General features: G+C 45.7%; 1 protein-coding gene across 3 annotated transcripts in view; it reads left to right on the plus strand.

Annotated features, from left to right (window-relative positions):
* The first annotated feature begins 6,810 nt into the window (after positions 1–6,810).
* Positions 6,811–14,280, plus strand: part of PKNOX1 (PBX/knotted 1 homeobox 1) — a 46,083-nt gene continuing 38,613 nt past the window's right edge. For 2 of the 3 annotated variants that reach the window (XM_085209142.1, XM_085209128.1), the window contains exon 1: positions 6,812–6,953. The gene's annotated coding sequence lies outside the window, so the exon portion shown is untranslated. Of the gene's footprint in view, positions 6,954–14,280 lie in introns of all 3 variants that reach the window. The other variant, XM_010724316.4, reaches the window with a different exon arrangement.

Here is a 14,280-nt window from a genome sequence, read left to right on the forward strand (position 1 = left end):
TCTCCAGCTGACTTGCCTCACCACTCAGCCCACCAGCTGGCCTGGGTACAGCATGGGGCTGGTATAACTTCTCCTGCTTCCAGAGCCACAGTTATTTCATGCAGAGCTGGTGTAGGGATCTCTGAGGCTTACTGCTCCACAAGCTGTTGATACATCCTTTGTTTCCTGGAATGTCTTCTCACTAAGAAATCTTGGAAAAAATGTCCAAAGTTTCCCGTATCTCCTCTTCCTTGTGAAGAACGGCAGGCTTACGAGTCTAACTCCTGGCTGGCAAAAGGAACTGCAGTCATAGAATCATAGAATCATTAAGGTTGGAAAAGACCACTAAGATCCCCTAGTCCAACCATCAGCTCACCCCCACCGTGCCCACTGCCCATGGTCCACAGTGCCACATCCACACGGCTCTTGAACATCTTTGGGGATGGTGACTCCACCACCTCCCTGGGCAGCCTGTGCCACTGCCTCACTGCTCTTTCTGAGAAGAAACGTTTCCTAACATCCAACCTGAACCTGTCCTGGCACAACGTAAGTCCATTATCTCTCTTCCTATCACTGTTACCTGGGAGAAGAGGCCAACCCCCACCTTGCTGCAACCTCCTTTCAGGTGGCCGTAGAAAGCAATGAGGGTTCCCCTGAGCCTCCTCTCTCTAGACTGAACAACCCCAGTTCTCTCAGCCGCTCCTCATCAGACTTGTGCTCCAGACCCATCACAATTTCAATGTCCTTCTCTGGATACACTCCAGGGCCTCGATGTCTTTCTCGTAGTGAGGGGCCCAAAACTGAACACAGCACTCGAGGTGCAGCCTCACCAGTGCCAAATACAGAGGGATGATCACCTCTATAGTCCTGCTCGCAGCACTATTTCTGATACAAGCCAGGATGGCATAGGCCTTCTTGTGGGTTCAAAAAAGGGAACTAAGTCATTAGTGGTAGAAAAGTCTGTCTGTGTGCATTAAATATGACAGTCTGATTGCAATTTGTGTTCCAGAAAGGTGCTAAGCTGATCCCCAGGAACAACTAAGAGATACAAGAGAAGGTGAGCCAATTGTCTCTCACCAAGCATTGACAGTTGACCACAGCTGGACTCAGTGCAGAGGAAAAGCCAGACAACATTAGTGCAAGTGCTTGCTGACCCAAGCGTCCATATGGACCAGATATAGGACTGTTCCAAAGAGGTTCCAAGTGGTGGTAGGAGCATGTGTCCCACCTGGCGCAGCTCTGAAGCCTACTGTAAGTACTATGGTGTGGACTAGCAGAGGCAGGCCTGCCTGCTTTCATCCAAAGGGCAGGTGTGTGCAGTAGCTTCCAAAAATCCAGCTGTGGCAGAGCAGGGAAGGGGAATGTTTGTGGAACACTTCTGTCCTTGGCGTTTCCTGTTTGCTTTTCAGTCAGTGCAGACATTTGTGTGAAGCTCAGCTTTTCTTCTGCTTTGTGCTAGGAGCTCAGGTATCTGGCTAGACAGTGGCATTAGCAGAAAGACACATAATTCTTGCCAAAGGCCAACTAATCCTCTCAACTGAATGGCTTTCTGCTTCTTCAGATATTTTGTCTTTATTTTTTTCTCTTTTATTTGCTAAGCAATTGATTTCTTTCCTCTTGCAAAACTGTCAGGAGCAGGCTGGCTGGCTGGCCATTCCCATTCCCCACTGCTAACACCTTTTGGTTCTCCTAGGCTCCAGAATACAGAAACCTGTAAAAACAGCTGGAAGTAAATGAGTAATGGAGAGGAAAGACAGGTCTCTATGGACTGAAGAAAGTGGTCTGTAGACCACTGTTTGAAAACCTCTCATTAATGCTTCCTGGTTATTTTTTCTGCATCTCACTTTGCTGAATCCAAATCCTGCTCAAGCCAGTGGGAATTGTTCCACTGACTTCTGTCAGAGTTGGATCTAGCCCCTGGTCTGGAAGGTAAAACTAGTCTCACTGGTTTTCTTTTATTTCAATTGATTTTCACTCTGCTTCTCAACTCCCAGAGTAATGTGAATCAATTCACTGCCCTCCATGGTGGGATTCATACCAAATGTTCTCTTCTCACATTTTTCTTAAAGATGAGTATCATCAGTTCCACCTCAGTACTTGAATTTTGCTTTTCTGCTCTTCTTCTTCTTTTTTTTTTTTTTTTTTTTTTTTTTGTCCCCCTATCCCCTGAACCCTTCCACAGTGACATAAATGAAAGAAGGTCTTTTTAAGTGTAACTCATTTTGGAAGAAACTTTGCAGTCCAGCAATGAGATGCTGTCAACATTTGGCACCGTTAAAAGCAGTCACTTTGCCCTCAGAAGGTAATCTGTTCATAGCATCTCAAGTGGAAAAAAGATATGCTGCATTGTGAAAGATGTTTGTTCCATCACCATGGAACCCCTGGTGCAATTCCCAGGGCAAAGCATTGCTTGAGGGGTGGCAATAGTGCTTTTCTACATCATGGTTCATTCTTCAGCTTTTAAGCATACGCTGTACTTCAGCGATAAGCTCTTTTTCTTAAAATAGCATTTTGTTCAAATTAACATCCCTGATAGCGGAAAGTAAGCGGAGTAGAGCATGGCACTACAGAATGTACAGAAGGGAGCATTATCTTAGAGAGCTTTGGGGTTTTATCCTCCAGCTCGCCTAAAATTCTTTCCAAGCAACGTGTTAGATATTGGTAATGCAGTGACTCAATCATATAAACAGATGGAGTGAGTAGTATGCAGCCAGTGATTCAGTTAATGTACAGATCTGGAAATTCAGATTAGATTTAAGAAGAGGAAAAATGTTGAATAAGATATAAATAAGATGCAGGATTTATCACTTATCCCTTTTTAAAGGAAGCAGGAGGGAAACATCGCACAATAATTCCTAAAAGGATGGCATCACGATCCTGACACAGAAACTCCTTGGAGTAGTGCTGCACTGCAGTGCCAGCTCTTGGTCTGAGCCCAAACCCTGCTGTGGAACGTGAGCTCTTAATTTCTCCAGAGGGAGTGTTCCCAGCTGAGTTACACAGATCTCCATGATCTAGTTCAAGCAAAGCTTGACATTTATTTAGACTGAGTTAACTCATTAATTTCAGCTTTGAAATCTTAAAAACCATATCCACCATAAAATAAGTTGCACATTTTTCCCAGGCTCCTCCTATGCCACGTAAAGTTGTGGCTGCAGATGGGAATGTGCTGTGCATGCAAACAGGGCACACAAAGTTTGCTTTTTGGAATGCTCTCCAAACAGCCAGAGGACATCTAAGTAGCTGACATGTCTTATTACATACTTTCTCCCTAAGGGTGTTGAAAGAAGAAACTGGTTTGCTGTAAAGACCTCCTATTGTTAAGAGATTATCACCTAAAAACTCACCTGACTTTTATGGAAATCTGGCCAAAACCCTGCTCTGCTTAGATTATTCCAACTTTATTGCTGCAACTGTGGTCTTTATTCAGTAAGTTATGAGTGCAAATTGCTGTTACCTACACGGGAACCCATCTCTTCACCTCTATGTGAATGTTTCTCTTGAAAGCTTAATTATGAAAGAGTTGAGAAGGACACAATCAGGAGCAATGCTATGTATCTAAAAAAAGAAACCTCCTTTTTCTGAAGAAAGTTAATGCATATAAATATTGTTTTGTGCACACAGCTGTAATAATTAGGACTTGGAAATGAGTAAAGGATGCCACAGTGATCTTAACCTGCCACGCAGCTGTATGTGGGAGCCAGTTTTGCCCTATGATACATTTATGCATTCCCACTATCAGTAAATTGCAACTGAAAGGATATTTGAGAGAAGAGATTTGGAGAGTGCTTTTCTCATTCAGTGAGACAGGATGTTAACAGCTTAGTGTCTGCAAATATTTGGTCTGAGAGTGGGGATCTGGTACTGTTCTCAATAACCAAGTAAGGCTACAACCATACAAACATATCCGTACTTGCTTTAAGTAATGAGCTGTACTTAGGGAGTGTATTTAATATGTCCAATAAGAAGAAAGGAGCAGCAGTTTGAGAAGCTGAGTGTTCTGTTACTTGCGCTTTCCACCCTGAATAATACTGGACCTAATTTTTATGTACCCGTAATTTGTAATTACAAAGGATTTAAATGACATTTTATTCAACCTTACACATAGATTTCGCATTTTTAGATTAAAAAAAGGTAGTAGTGTCAACATTGCACTTATTTGAGTACACCTGTACCAGTGGAATTTCACAGCATCAGTTGTGCTAAATGCATAGTATGGAGAATTTCATCCTAACAGCTGGCTTCAGTCTTGTGTATTGGATCTTTGGAAAACTGAGGAGACACAAGACAGTATGTTTGGATGACTAGAAATAAAGAAAGAAAAGTCTATCTATCCTTTCCTCTGATTCATTTTCTCTTTGTTTTTTTTGTTCACCTTTGAATTACTCTTCCCAGTTACTTCTTCATTCCTTTCCCTTGCTCCTGTCCTCCCAGTTCCTCTTGTTTTCCAAATGTTGCCTTGTCATTCATAGTGCCTTTCTTAAATCTTCACCTTCAGGAACCATTTCAGCTGACATGTTTTTTAAAAACAAGCTTAGCTTCTGAGCCTTCAAAGGCTGTACCACAGAGATCTGAAAGCAAAAAGGAAAACAGGGACCTCTTCACAGCAGCTGTGAACAGGGAACTTATAGATGGTCAATGGGGAAGCATGAGTTAGATCAAGAGTTACTTTTAGGTTAATGCAGCTCATATGGCATGTCATGCCCCATCCCTGGAGGCATTCCAGGCCAGGCTGGATGTGGCTCTGGGCAGCCTGACCTAGTGGTTGGTGACCATGCACATAGCAGGGGGTTGAAACTAGATGATCACTTAGTCCTTTTCAACCCAGGACATTCTATGATTCTGTGATAAAGCTAGCTGACCATAAGGCACACACGTGTAGGCAATGAGGCTGGTGCTTGAGAAATGCCATGACTTTGGGATTGAAGGAGTTAGATGTATATTTGTACTGCAGAAAACATTAGCGACTGAGGGGAATACAACACAGAATAAATTCAATCACAAAGGAGACCATGAGGTGGGATTGCTGAGGCCCTGAGCAATTGATCTAGTGGCTGGTAACCCTGCCCACTGCAGGCAGTTGGAATTGGATAGTCTTTATAGTCCCTTCCGTTCTATGATTCTGTGATTGCTGGAGAGAGGGGGAGATGGCAGATGAGGAATTCCTACACCTGTGGGGTGAGAGCTGGGGAAGAGAAAGCAGCAGCAGAAATAGAAGGGCAAACAAAAATAGAAGGGAAGAAGGAGGAAGGGAAATTCAAGTTGTGAAAGGCACCCAACAAGGCTTTGAAGACAGCTGGGAGAAGGAATTAGAAAGTAAATTATTTTAAATTGAATCTGTTCTTTCTCAGCAGAAGTCGGTGAACTCCTGTCCACAGAAGCGCAGGCAATGTGGATGGAGAACAAAGGGTTTGCGGGGTGAATCAATTGTGAGGAAAAGGCAGGTCTGGACATGGGCATCAGTTAATTTGAAGCACCGTGCGGTGAATGTGTCACCAATGAATGTGTCAGGGATGATGAGAGAAGAAAGTTGTAGTAGAAAAAGTCAGCTAGGCCACAGGAGTTCTATTAGAGACATGGCATGGCACAAGGGCAGAAATGGAGAATGAGTCTCTTGTAAGAGAAACAGAGAGTTGGATTTTTTATTTTTTTTTAATTTTTTTTTTTTTTATTTCAGTAATTCCCATGAACGCTGAGACCCAATTCACACATGTGAGCACTCTGGATGAGCACAGCTCATTTCCCTTCCCACTCTCCCCGCTGTATGCACAAATTCCCTCTGTGCTCTCTAGCCTGACAGTTGTGTGGATCAGGCCATGCTGGGAGAAGCAGCTGGAAAAGACATGGCTGCAGGGCTGTGGGCAGCCTAACAGAAGGCAAGGCGGCCGCTTTGCTGGCAGACAAACAGCAGTAGTGTGTGCAGTGGGGAGAATGCTGAGGGGTCCGCAGTGACTGTCAGCAGGGCAGGGTTTGGGCACAACAGTTGTGGTGGACTGAAGGCAGGCCGGGCTCACAGGGATATTTCAGCAGCCGTTCCTATTGCCAGCCTATTAGCAGTCTTCCTTCAGTGGCCTGGCACAGGAAGGCGTTACATAGTGCAAGATAGACCAATGGGCCTGAAGGCCGTAGGCACTGCAAATGTAAGGGAACGGAATACTGTAAATATGGGAGCATTTCCAGATGCTCTTCTTTGGTGAAGAGTAGTAGCATAGGCTGGGCCTGTTCTGGGCTGAACACTCTGAAGGAGGCTCGCTGCCTACATCTCAGAATCAAGGGGAGACCCTTGGTAACGTGCATCCTCAGAGTAAGGCTGCTGAGAGGCTTTCTGTGGTGTCGCAAGGGTCTGGAGAGAGGGATGAACCCACTGAAGAGTCACAGAATCATAGACTATCCCAAGTTGGAACAGACCCACAAGGATTATCAAGTCCAATCGGTGTGTGTGAATGCCAAAGGGTGTGAGCTCAATCCCTCTGCTGTAGCAGTGAGACAAACTCCTTAAACATTCCTAAGGCAAAGCAACTATGACATGAAGTACAGCTTCAAGAGACACCCCTTTTCTCCGCCTCTCCCGTCCTTATACCACTTCAGGGGAACGGCGCACACCTGGCTCCAGCAGAGAAGGGTGCGCAGCCCCATCCCCGCCGTTTGGTATCTCCCTCGCGGTTGGCCTCGCCTTTTCCCCGCCTTCACATTGCATATTCATGAGCAAAGCCCAGGGCGCGCCGGCGTAGGGCGGTGGCACGCGGCCGCCCCGCCCCCCTCCCCGTCGTCCGCCGCGGTGGGCGTGCTCCGCCCCGCCCCAGGCCCCGCCCCCTTTGGTGCATATTGATGAGGCGTGATGCGCGGCGTGCTGTCGTGTCGGGCGGCGCGGGCGCCGATTGGCCGAGCGTGGGTGTGCGCGGTGACGCGCGTCGCGGCGGTGCGGGTCCCGATTGCTGCAGCCGCTTGTCAGTGTGACGAAGATTGGCACCCAGGTAAGCGCTGTCACTCAAACCCGCTCCCAGCCAGCCAGCCCGCCAGCCATCCATCACGGCGCACCCGCCGCCGCCGCCCGCCGGGCCCAGCCACTCCGCCGCCGCGCCGCGGGGCGGGGGGGATTGGGGGGACAGCGGGCCCGGCAGACGGCACGGCGGGGAGGGGGCGCCCGCATCGCCGCTCGCCCCGAGGGTGGTCAGGGGCGGCGGCGGCGGGCAGGCGCGGGCGGGAGGGAAGGAGGGAGGGAGGGGGGAGCGAGGAAGTTTCTGGAAACGCCGCCGCTGCCGCTACGGCCGTTGTGTGGCTGCGGCGGGCGCGCGCCGACGGGGGCGCGCAAGGGCCGGGCGCGCGCAGGGAGGGGAGAGGCGGGGGCGGGCGGGGGGGGCGCGCGGCGGGGGGCGGAGGAGGAGGGGGAGGAGGGAAGGGGGAGGCGGCGGCGGCAGGGTCCTTAAAGGGGCAGCGCCGCGCGGGCGCGTAGGGAGAGGCGGCAGTGGCAGAAGCTGCAGCGCGCAGCACCGGCCGCGGGGCGCCCTCCGCCCTCTGTGAGCGATGGCGGGAGCGGTGCGAAGCTCTCGTGGCGTCCGTCCGTCGGGCCTTTGACAGCCGGGCCCTACGGGGTCTCCGTGGTGTCCGTGTGGAGCTCCTTGCCTTCTCTTGTATTTCTGCGGTGTCTGACGTGTGCATCAGGGGTGCGGGATGGCAGTCAGGTGCCGGGCCTGCCCCGGTGAGCCGGGCTTTGTGCTTCCATGCAGATGCAGTGCGCGCCCTTACAGTAATGCGGCTCCTGCAGCCGGGTGCTGCGCACGTGTTCTGTGGGTATACGGCCCAGGAAACCGATGAAGGCTGTGTCAGTAACGGTATGGCCAGGTCTTGCCAGTGCTGGAGTATCAAGCAGTGAGAAATGCAGCGAGTGCTGTTTTCTAAATGACTGTAAAACCAAATGGTACAATTATCCTTTTCTGGGTCTGTGTGTAACCATATATAGTCATTAAGTTTATTCCGTCTGAAGACTCAGTTTTCACTCTTCTTGGTATGTCATTGTTTTTATTCTGGGACTTATTCTGGATTTCTTCAAATGTGCCCTATTGGTTTGTTCTATAAAGCGTGTGTTGTGTTTTCTCAGCAGACTGCTTACAGCTCTGCATCTTTCTGTGGTATTTTATGATGAAAATAACCCCATGAAAGCTTCAGTGTAGCTTTCACACTGCTTTCCTCACATAAGCTTCAGTTCAGTAAATGGTGGATGGAATGGCTCTGTCATAGCTCCTCACAGGGAGCGGAGGGCAGCGCTGAGCTCTGCTCTGTGTGACAGCGACAGGGCCCGAGGGAACGGCATGGAGCTGTGTCAGGGGAGGGGCAGCTGGGGGTCAGGGAAAGGGGCTGCATCACAGGGCGGTGGGCATGGCCCCCAGTGCTGGAGTCCACATGGCATACACACTCTCATTCCTAGTCTGATTTTTGTTGGTGTTGTGTGGAACCAGAAGTTGGACTCTGTGATCCTTGAGGGTCCCTTCCAGCTTGAGATATTCTGTGATGTTCTTTGTTGGGTATAGTAGGGGATGGTGCACTGCACTGAGGCTTGGAAGTCTCTTTCTCTTCATTTTCACTGAAGTGATTTTGGGACATTTGTTTTCGGTCAGTGGTAGCTTACCCTTGTCTGCATACGTTTTCATAAATGTTCCTCATTCAGGGTGGGTCTCATAGAGTGCTGTGCTGGACAGTCACTTGCCTTGTTACTGTTTCTTTTGTGCTAAGGGCAAAACAGAACTCCTTACATTTTGTATAACTGTTACAGCTGCTTTATTTATGTGCATATGTGTGTGTTTGTATACACATACATATATACAAACTTCACTTTGTCATTACTAACTACAGCTGCTGCTGCAGCAAATGTGGTAGTGTTTGAGACACAGCTCAGTTCCTGGAGGAGCGTGGCTCTCTTGCTGTTATTGAGACACACTCTGAGAGCCAGGAGTGAACGATCCACAGAGCCTGTGGTAGTGAGATGTCCCAAACAGAGAGAGGTGCGGCCCAAGCTGTATTTCAGAATGTTGTGTAATGCTGTGAGAGCCGAATGCCACCTCTGCAATAGCAGCACACGTGGAAGTTTGCAATAAAGCAGATGAATATTTTGATGTAAGACTGGGTCATTTTTGGTGTGTGAAATTTAAAATTCCATGGATGTGATTTCTCTCTCTCGCAGCAGCTGGTTGCTTCAGCCGTGCTTGTTACAAGGCTGTAGGCTAACAAATGCGAAGTCTCACGGGAGGTTGTTTTACCACAGCTCAGCGCTGTACAAAATGTAAAACAAGGTATTGCTCTTCTAAGCAGGGGAGTCCAGGAGCAAGAAGAAAGCTGCGAATGGAGTGCCTTCCTTGGCTTGCTTGCTGCCAGATGTTACCCAAGTATTTTATCCTGCCCATTACAGCTCTCCATCAGATAATCAAATGCTAAAGGATGCGTATTTGTTGCCTGATTCTTCACTAAGGCTGTTTTGTATCATAGCTTTGTAACACCGCAGTCACAAATAGAGCTGGAAATAGTGTAGAAGACAGAGACAGCAGGAGTCTGGAAATATCAATCTTTTTCGTACTGGAGCATTACTGTTTGTTTATAAAGATAATAAAGGGGGATAACTTGGTTTCCTTCCTTGTCTTCACCTAATTTCTTATCATCTTGATGTGAACGTGCTTGGTTGTTCTTAATGCATGAACTACTCCAGGCTATAATCTCCTTTTTCTCCCTATATATATGTGTGTGTGTGTGTGTGTGTGTGTGTGTGTGTGTAAAAAAGACTATTTAGTATTAAAGAGGGAGGCCATTTCAATGCTTACACACTAAAAGGAGATATTTTGAAAATGAGAGGCAAATAACCAAGATAATCATACCCTTAGCTGGGTTCTGAGACAAAAAGAGTCTCTGTGATTCACTGGGAATATGATGACTTTCTGCTGATGTACTGAAAGACGAATACATTTTTTCTGTACCACTCAACTTTAATTTATATTGTACTTGGGAGCCCTTTGAATTCCATGCATTTTATTTTGGGTACGGAGGGAATACGGAAATCTGGCTATACTTCATATCCTGCTTAGTTTTTTTAAAGCAGCATAGCAAACAGAACAACGAAAAAGGGTATTACAATACTTAGCACTGAAAAAAGTAAATTCCAAGTCTTTTATATTCAAAAGAAGCGGGTTTATAAGACATAAATTGGAGCTTCATACATATTTAACATGCCTAGAGAAAGGAAAAATGTATGTGCTGTGTTCTATGGTTTCATAGAATCGCTAAGGTAGGAAAAGACCTCTAAGATCACCCAATCCAACCATCAGCCCACCCCCACCACGCCCACCAACCATGTCCCTCAGCGCCACATCCATGTGGCTCTTGGACACCTCCTGGGACAGTGACTTTACCACCTCCTGGGCAACCTGTGCCACTGCCTTACTGCTCTGAGAAGAATTTTTTCCAAATATCCAACCTCTCCTGTGCAACTTGAGGCCATTCCCTCTCATCCTATTATTGTTACCCGGGAGAAAAAGCTGACCCCCACCTTGCTACAGCCTACTTTTGGGAGGTCATAGAGAGCAATAAGATCTCTTCTGAGCCTCTTGCTCTCCGGACTGAAGAACTTTATAACTAAAGAACCACCCAATCTGTCTATGATCACCTAGTTCATGTGTTCTGGCCCACTTGGGTGTCTGTGGGTCATGACAGCAGCGATGTCAGCAGTAGATCTATCCTGTGTTGGTTTTTTTTTTTTTTTTTTTTTGTTTTGTTTTTAATTTTCTTTTAAGTTGTTGTTTTCAACAGCTTACTTCTTAGTCATACTGAAATTTGCCATTATGAGTATGTTTGAGTTATTCCGGAAAGTTTAGGCTAAAATGAATTGGCATTTTGAAAAAGACATTGGGAGAAAGTAAATGTGTTAATGAAAACAGGAGGATAAGTGCTTTTTTGGCTTATTTAAGAGCAACTCAGCACTTGGGTTCTAGAACTTAGAGTAGCAGAGGAGGGGGAAAGGGAGCATACACATTGACATAGCACATATGGCTGCACCTAGAGAAACTTTCATCAGATTACAAGCTCTTGAAAAACTGGATCAAGTGTATAACTTGGCAAATGTTATTAAATTGCTTTAATATTCCATATATGTTGAGTATCGCCCTGTCTGTTGGTGGCTCCTTGTCACCTGACCGTGCAATCATCATCTGGACCAAGCAGTTAAGCATGATGACTCCTGCAGCATTAGGCAGTGGGTAAGTTTAATCCTGTGTAGCCTTTTTCGTTTGTGCTTCTTCCCCAGCCCCAAGGCACGTAGATGCAGTGGAACTGATGGAGAGGTGAAGACTGGTCTTTGGGGAGGGTGGGGAGCAGAGGCTGAAGCCTGGAAGGAATGCAGTAAGCCCAGGAGCCTGAAGAAATTACAGGTAGTCATAACTGGAGGGGATGAGAAGTCAGCTGGTGAGGAAGAAAAGTGAACAAGGAAGAAGGGTGGTAGGTGGCTGGGGAGCCCAAGGATGTGGATGGGAGAGCCAGGCTGCTAGATGTTGGTGTTAAAAAAAGAAAAGGTGGTGGAAAACTTGCTGGTCAGTTGCAGCTGGGTTTGGCAGTTAGAGGACTGGGCTTTAGTTTATTCAACTGGCCCAAGTCAGTGTTTCATTGAAGGGCTCCGAAATCTATTGAAAACCATTATTTACTGAGAGAGTGGTGAGGTGTTGGCACAGGCTGCCCAGAGAGGCTGTGGGTGCCCCATCACTGGAAGTGTTTAAGGCCAGTTTGCAGGGGGCGCTGGGCAATCTGACCTAGTACTTGATCTAGCAGTTGGCAACTCTGCCTGTGGCAGGGGGTTGGAAGTTGATGATCCTTGAGGTCCCTTCCACCCTAAGGCATTCTATGATTTCTGAAATCATGGAGGATATAAAAACAAAACCATTGATACTGGAACATTTTAAGCATTTAAATGTTCAGAAATGTTCAGAAATGGGTTTTTGCTTACATATTCAACATCTTAAGTCTGTTTTAATGGCAGTTATTAGTTTAATAAAATTCTTCATCTTCCTTCAATTGTATGTCAGTATCGTTAAGGTTTGCCTGTCATGGAATCATTAGAAACTTTTAACAGTTTTGTGATAAGAATGTTAGAAAACTTCCATGCCTATGAAATGACATCCTACATAAATGTCTTGCTAACATTGTAAAGAATATTTAATAGAAATAAAGGCGTAGTAAGATTGGTGCTTAATTTGTGTCTTCTTTATGAAAATAAGTACAAACACAAAACATGATTAATTTCAGTCACTGGGTGCTGGTAGAAATCATGATTAAAATAGAGCTTGCCAATGCTTTGGTTTAATTTAAAGGAGATGTTGCAGTGAGCTTCTCCAGAAGTCAGAGAGCCACGACAAGCTTGTGGGGATATTCCAGAGGCTGCAGTGGTGGACACAGAGCTGGGTGTAGCACATGAGCAGAAATGGTGTTTGTCCATCCAGGGAGTGCTGGGGAAGTGGGGAGGGTGGGCTTCTGCTTTATCAATAAAATTGTGTTTGAAGAAGTAATTAAGTATTATTAGGTAGGAAAGTTGTATCAGAATGACTTCCAGCTGTGTAACTGCTGATACACACCCTCTGGTCTTCAAGGGTTCTTCGGTAGTCTTTCTAATGTGGTCCTCTTGGCACTACAGCAGCAAGTCAGATACCACGCTATCATTTTGATAGCAGGAGTCTTAAATGTTATGATGACAGGTTATTGAGTAAATCTTGAAGGGAAAAATAATTCTTCTCCATCCTGTGATAAATAGACACGTGTGAGGAATTCACATGCTAGGATGCACAAGCAAAGACCATGGAAGTCCTTCAGTTTGCAGTGTTAAGAAGAAAAAATAGCAAGAGAGTCATCCTTTACTGTGTGGACAATTGGGAATGAATGAGAGTGCTGGGGAGTATTTTTGCTTCCTTATGCTCTAATCCCTCAGGAGTCTCGGAGCAATTAGGGAAGGAAGCTTTCCTTTCCCTCGCATTTTGTTTTCCTTTTATCAGAATTTCTTTTAGTCCCCATAATTCTTTTCTACTACTGTATGGAGCTAATAAAGCAGCATCAAACTGCAGTGTGAAATGGGTAGGAGAAACTGAGATGCTGCAGAAGTTTCTTGATTTGGAGAACCTTTTAACAGTTGGAAGAATGAGGTTTTCATGCCTGTGAGGATTACCTTCTGCAATGCCAAGAGCTACCTGTAGCCAGGATATTTAGCATGCTGAGGTGACATCATTTTATGACTAAATTGGAATAGAATTCTTTCTTGTTGTTAAGAAGCACGATGGTAAATAGGCAGTTACACAAACCATGAACATGAGCCATGATGATGCGTGCATCCCCAGAAATGTGCTGGTGCAAACCCAAAGGCTGTAGGCAGAATTAAGGAGCTGGAGTTCTTCACAAGACCCATCTGCTTTCATTGTTGTGCCTTAAGAAATGTATATTGCCTTATGCATCCTTAGTATCTATTTTGTAAGTTATTGCGTATGCAATCGCAGCGTGTAAAGTGGCACCATTTTTTTTATATATGTAATGCTTTTTCATATTTAATACTAGCAAATAGGAGAATTTCCAGAATCCCTTTAAAACACAGAAAGCAGTGTGCTCAGTGAGTGTGAACTGCTAAAGGGGCACACATCTTTTCATGAGGTGATCTGTTGTTCACGATACAGTGTGACACCGTGGCCATGCTTGGAAGATAAAACCTGTGATACAAATATATTGTATGGCTTCTTATCAAATGGAATGATATGAAAACAGGATGCTGTGGAGAAGTAATGGAACAACAAAGCAGTACAGATAGAACTGAAGATGTCTCGCCCATATCTTAAAGAACTGTAGAATCATTAAGGTTGGAGAAGACCACTGAGATCATCTAGTCCAAATGTCGACCCATCACCACCAGTATATACATCCAAGATTCAACATGCAAAGAAGGGTTAATGGTAGATTGAAGCTTCAATTTCTGAAAAAAAATCACCCTTAGCAGTGGATTTTGATTGAATTTTAATTTTCAGTTTCTTAAAGTGTACGGTGCACTCTTCTTTAAATTTCATCTCATCTTCATCCAGATTAATATATAAATAACTTCATTGCATCACCAAACAATAAAGGGAAAAAAGCGACTCTAAGTAAATCTCATTTTACTGCAGCAGAAAATTGGTTTTGTGGCTTTTTTTAGGGCTCTTCTCCCAAAGAAATTGACAGCATAGCTGTTGTGTAATAATCGTTGAGCTGTATTTGTGTAGTGTAACTCCCCGAGGCAGGTATTATACTCCTGAACAGGAA

Source organism: Meleagris gallopavo, chromosome 1, assembly GCF_905368555.1.
Source record: "Meleagris gallopavo chromosome 1, MGAL_WU_HG_1.1, whole genome shotgun sequence".
Classification (NCBI taxonomy): Eukaryota; Metazoa; Chordata; class Aves; order Galliformes; family Phasianidae; genus Meleagris; species Meleagris gallopavo.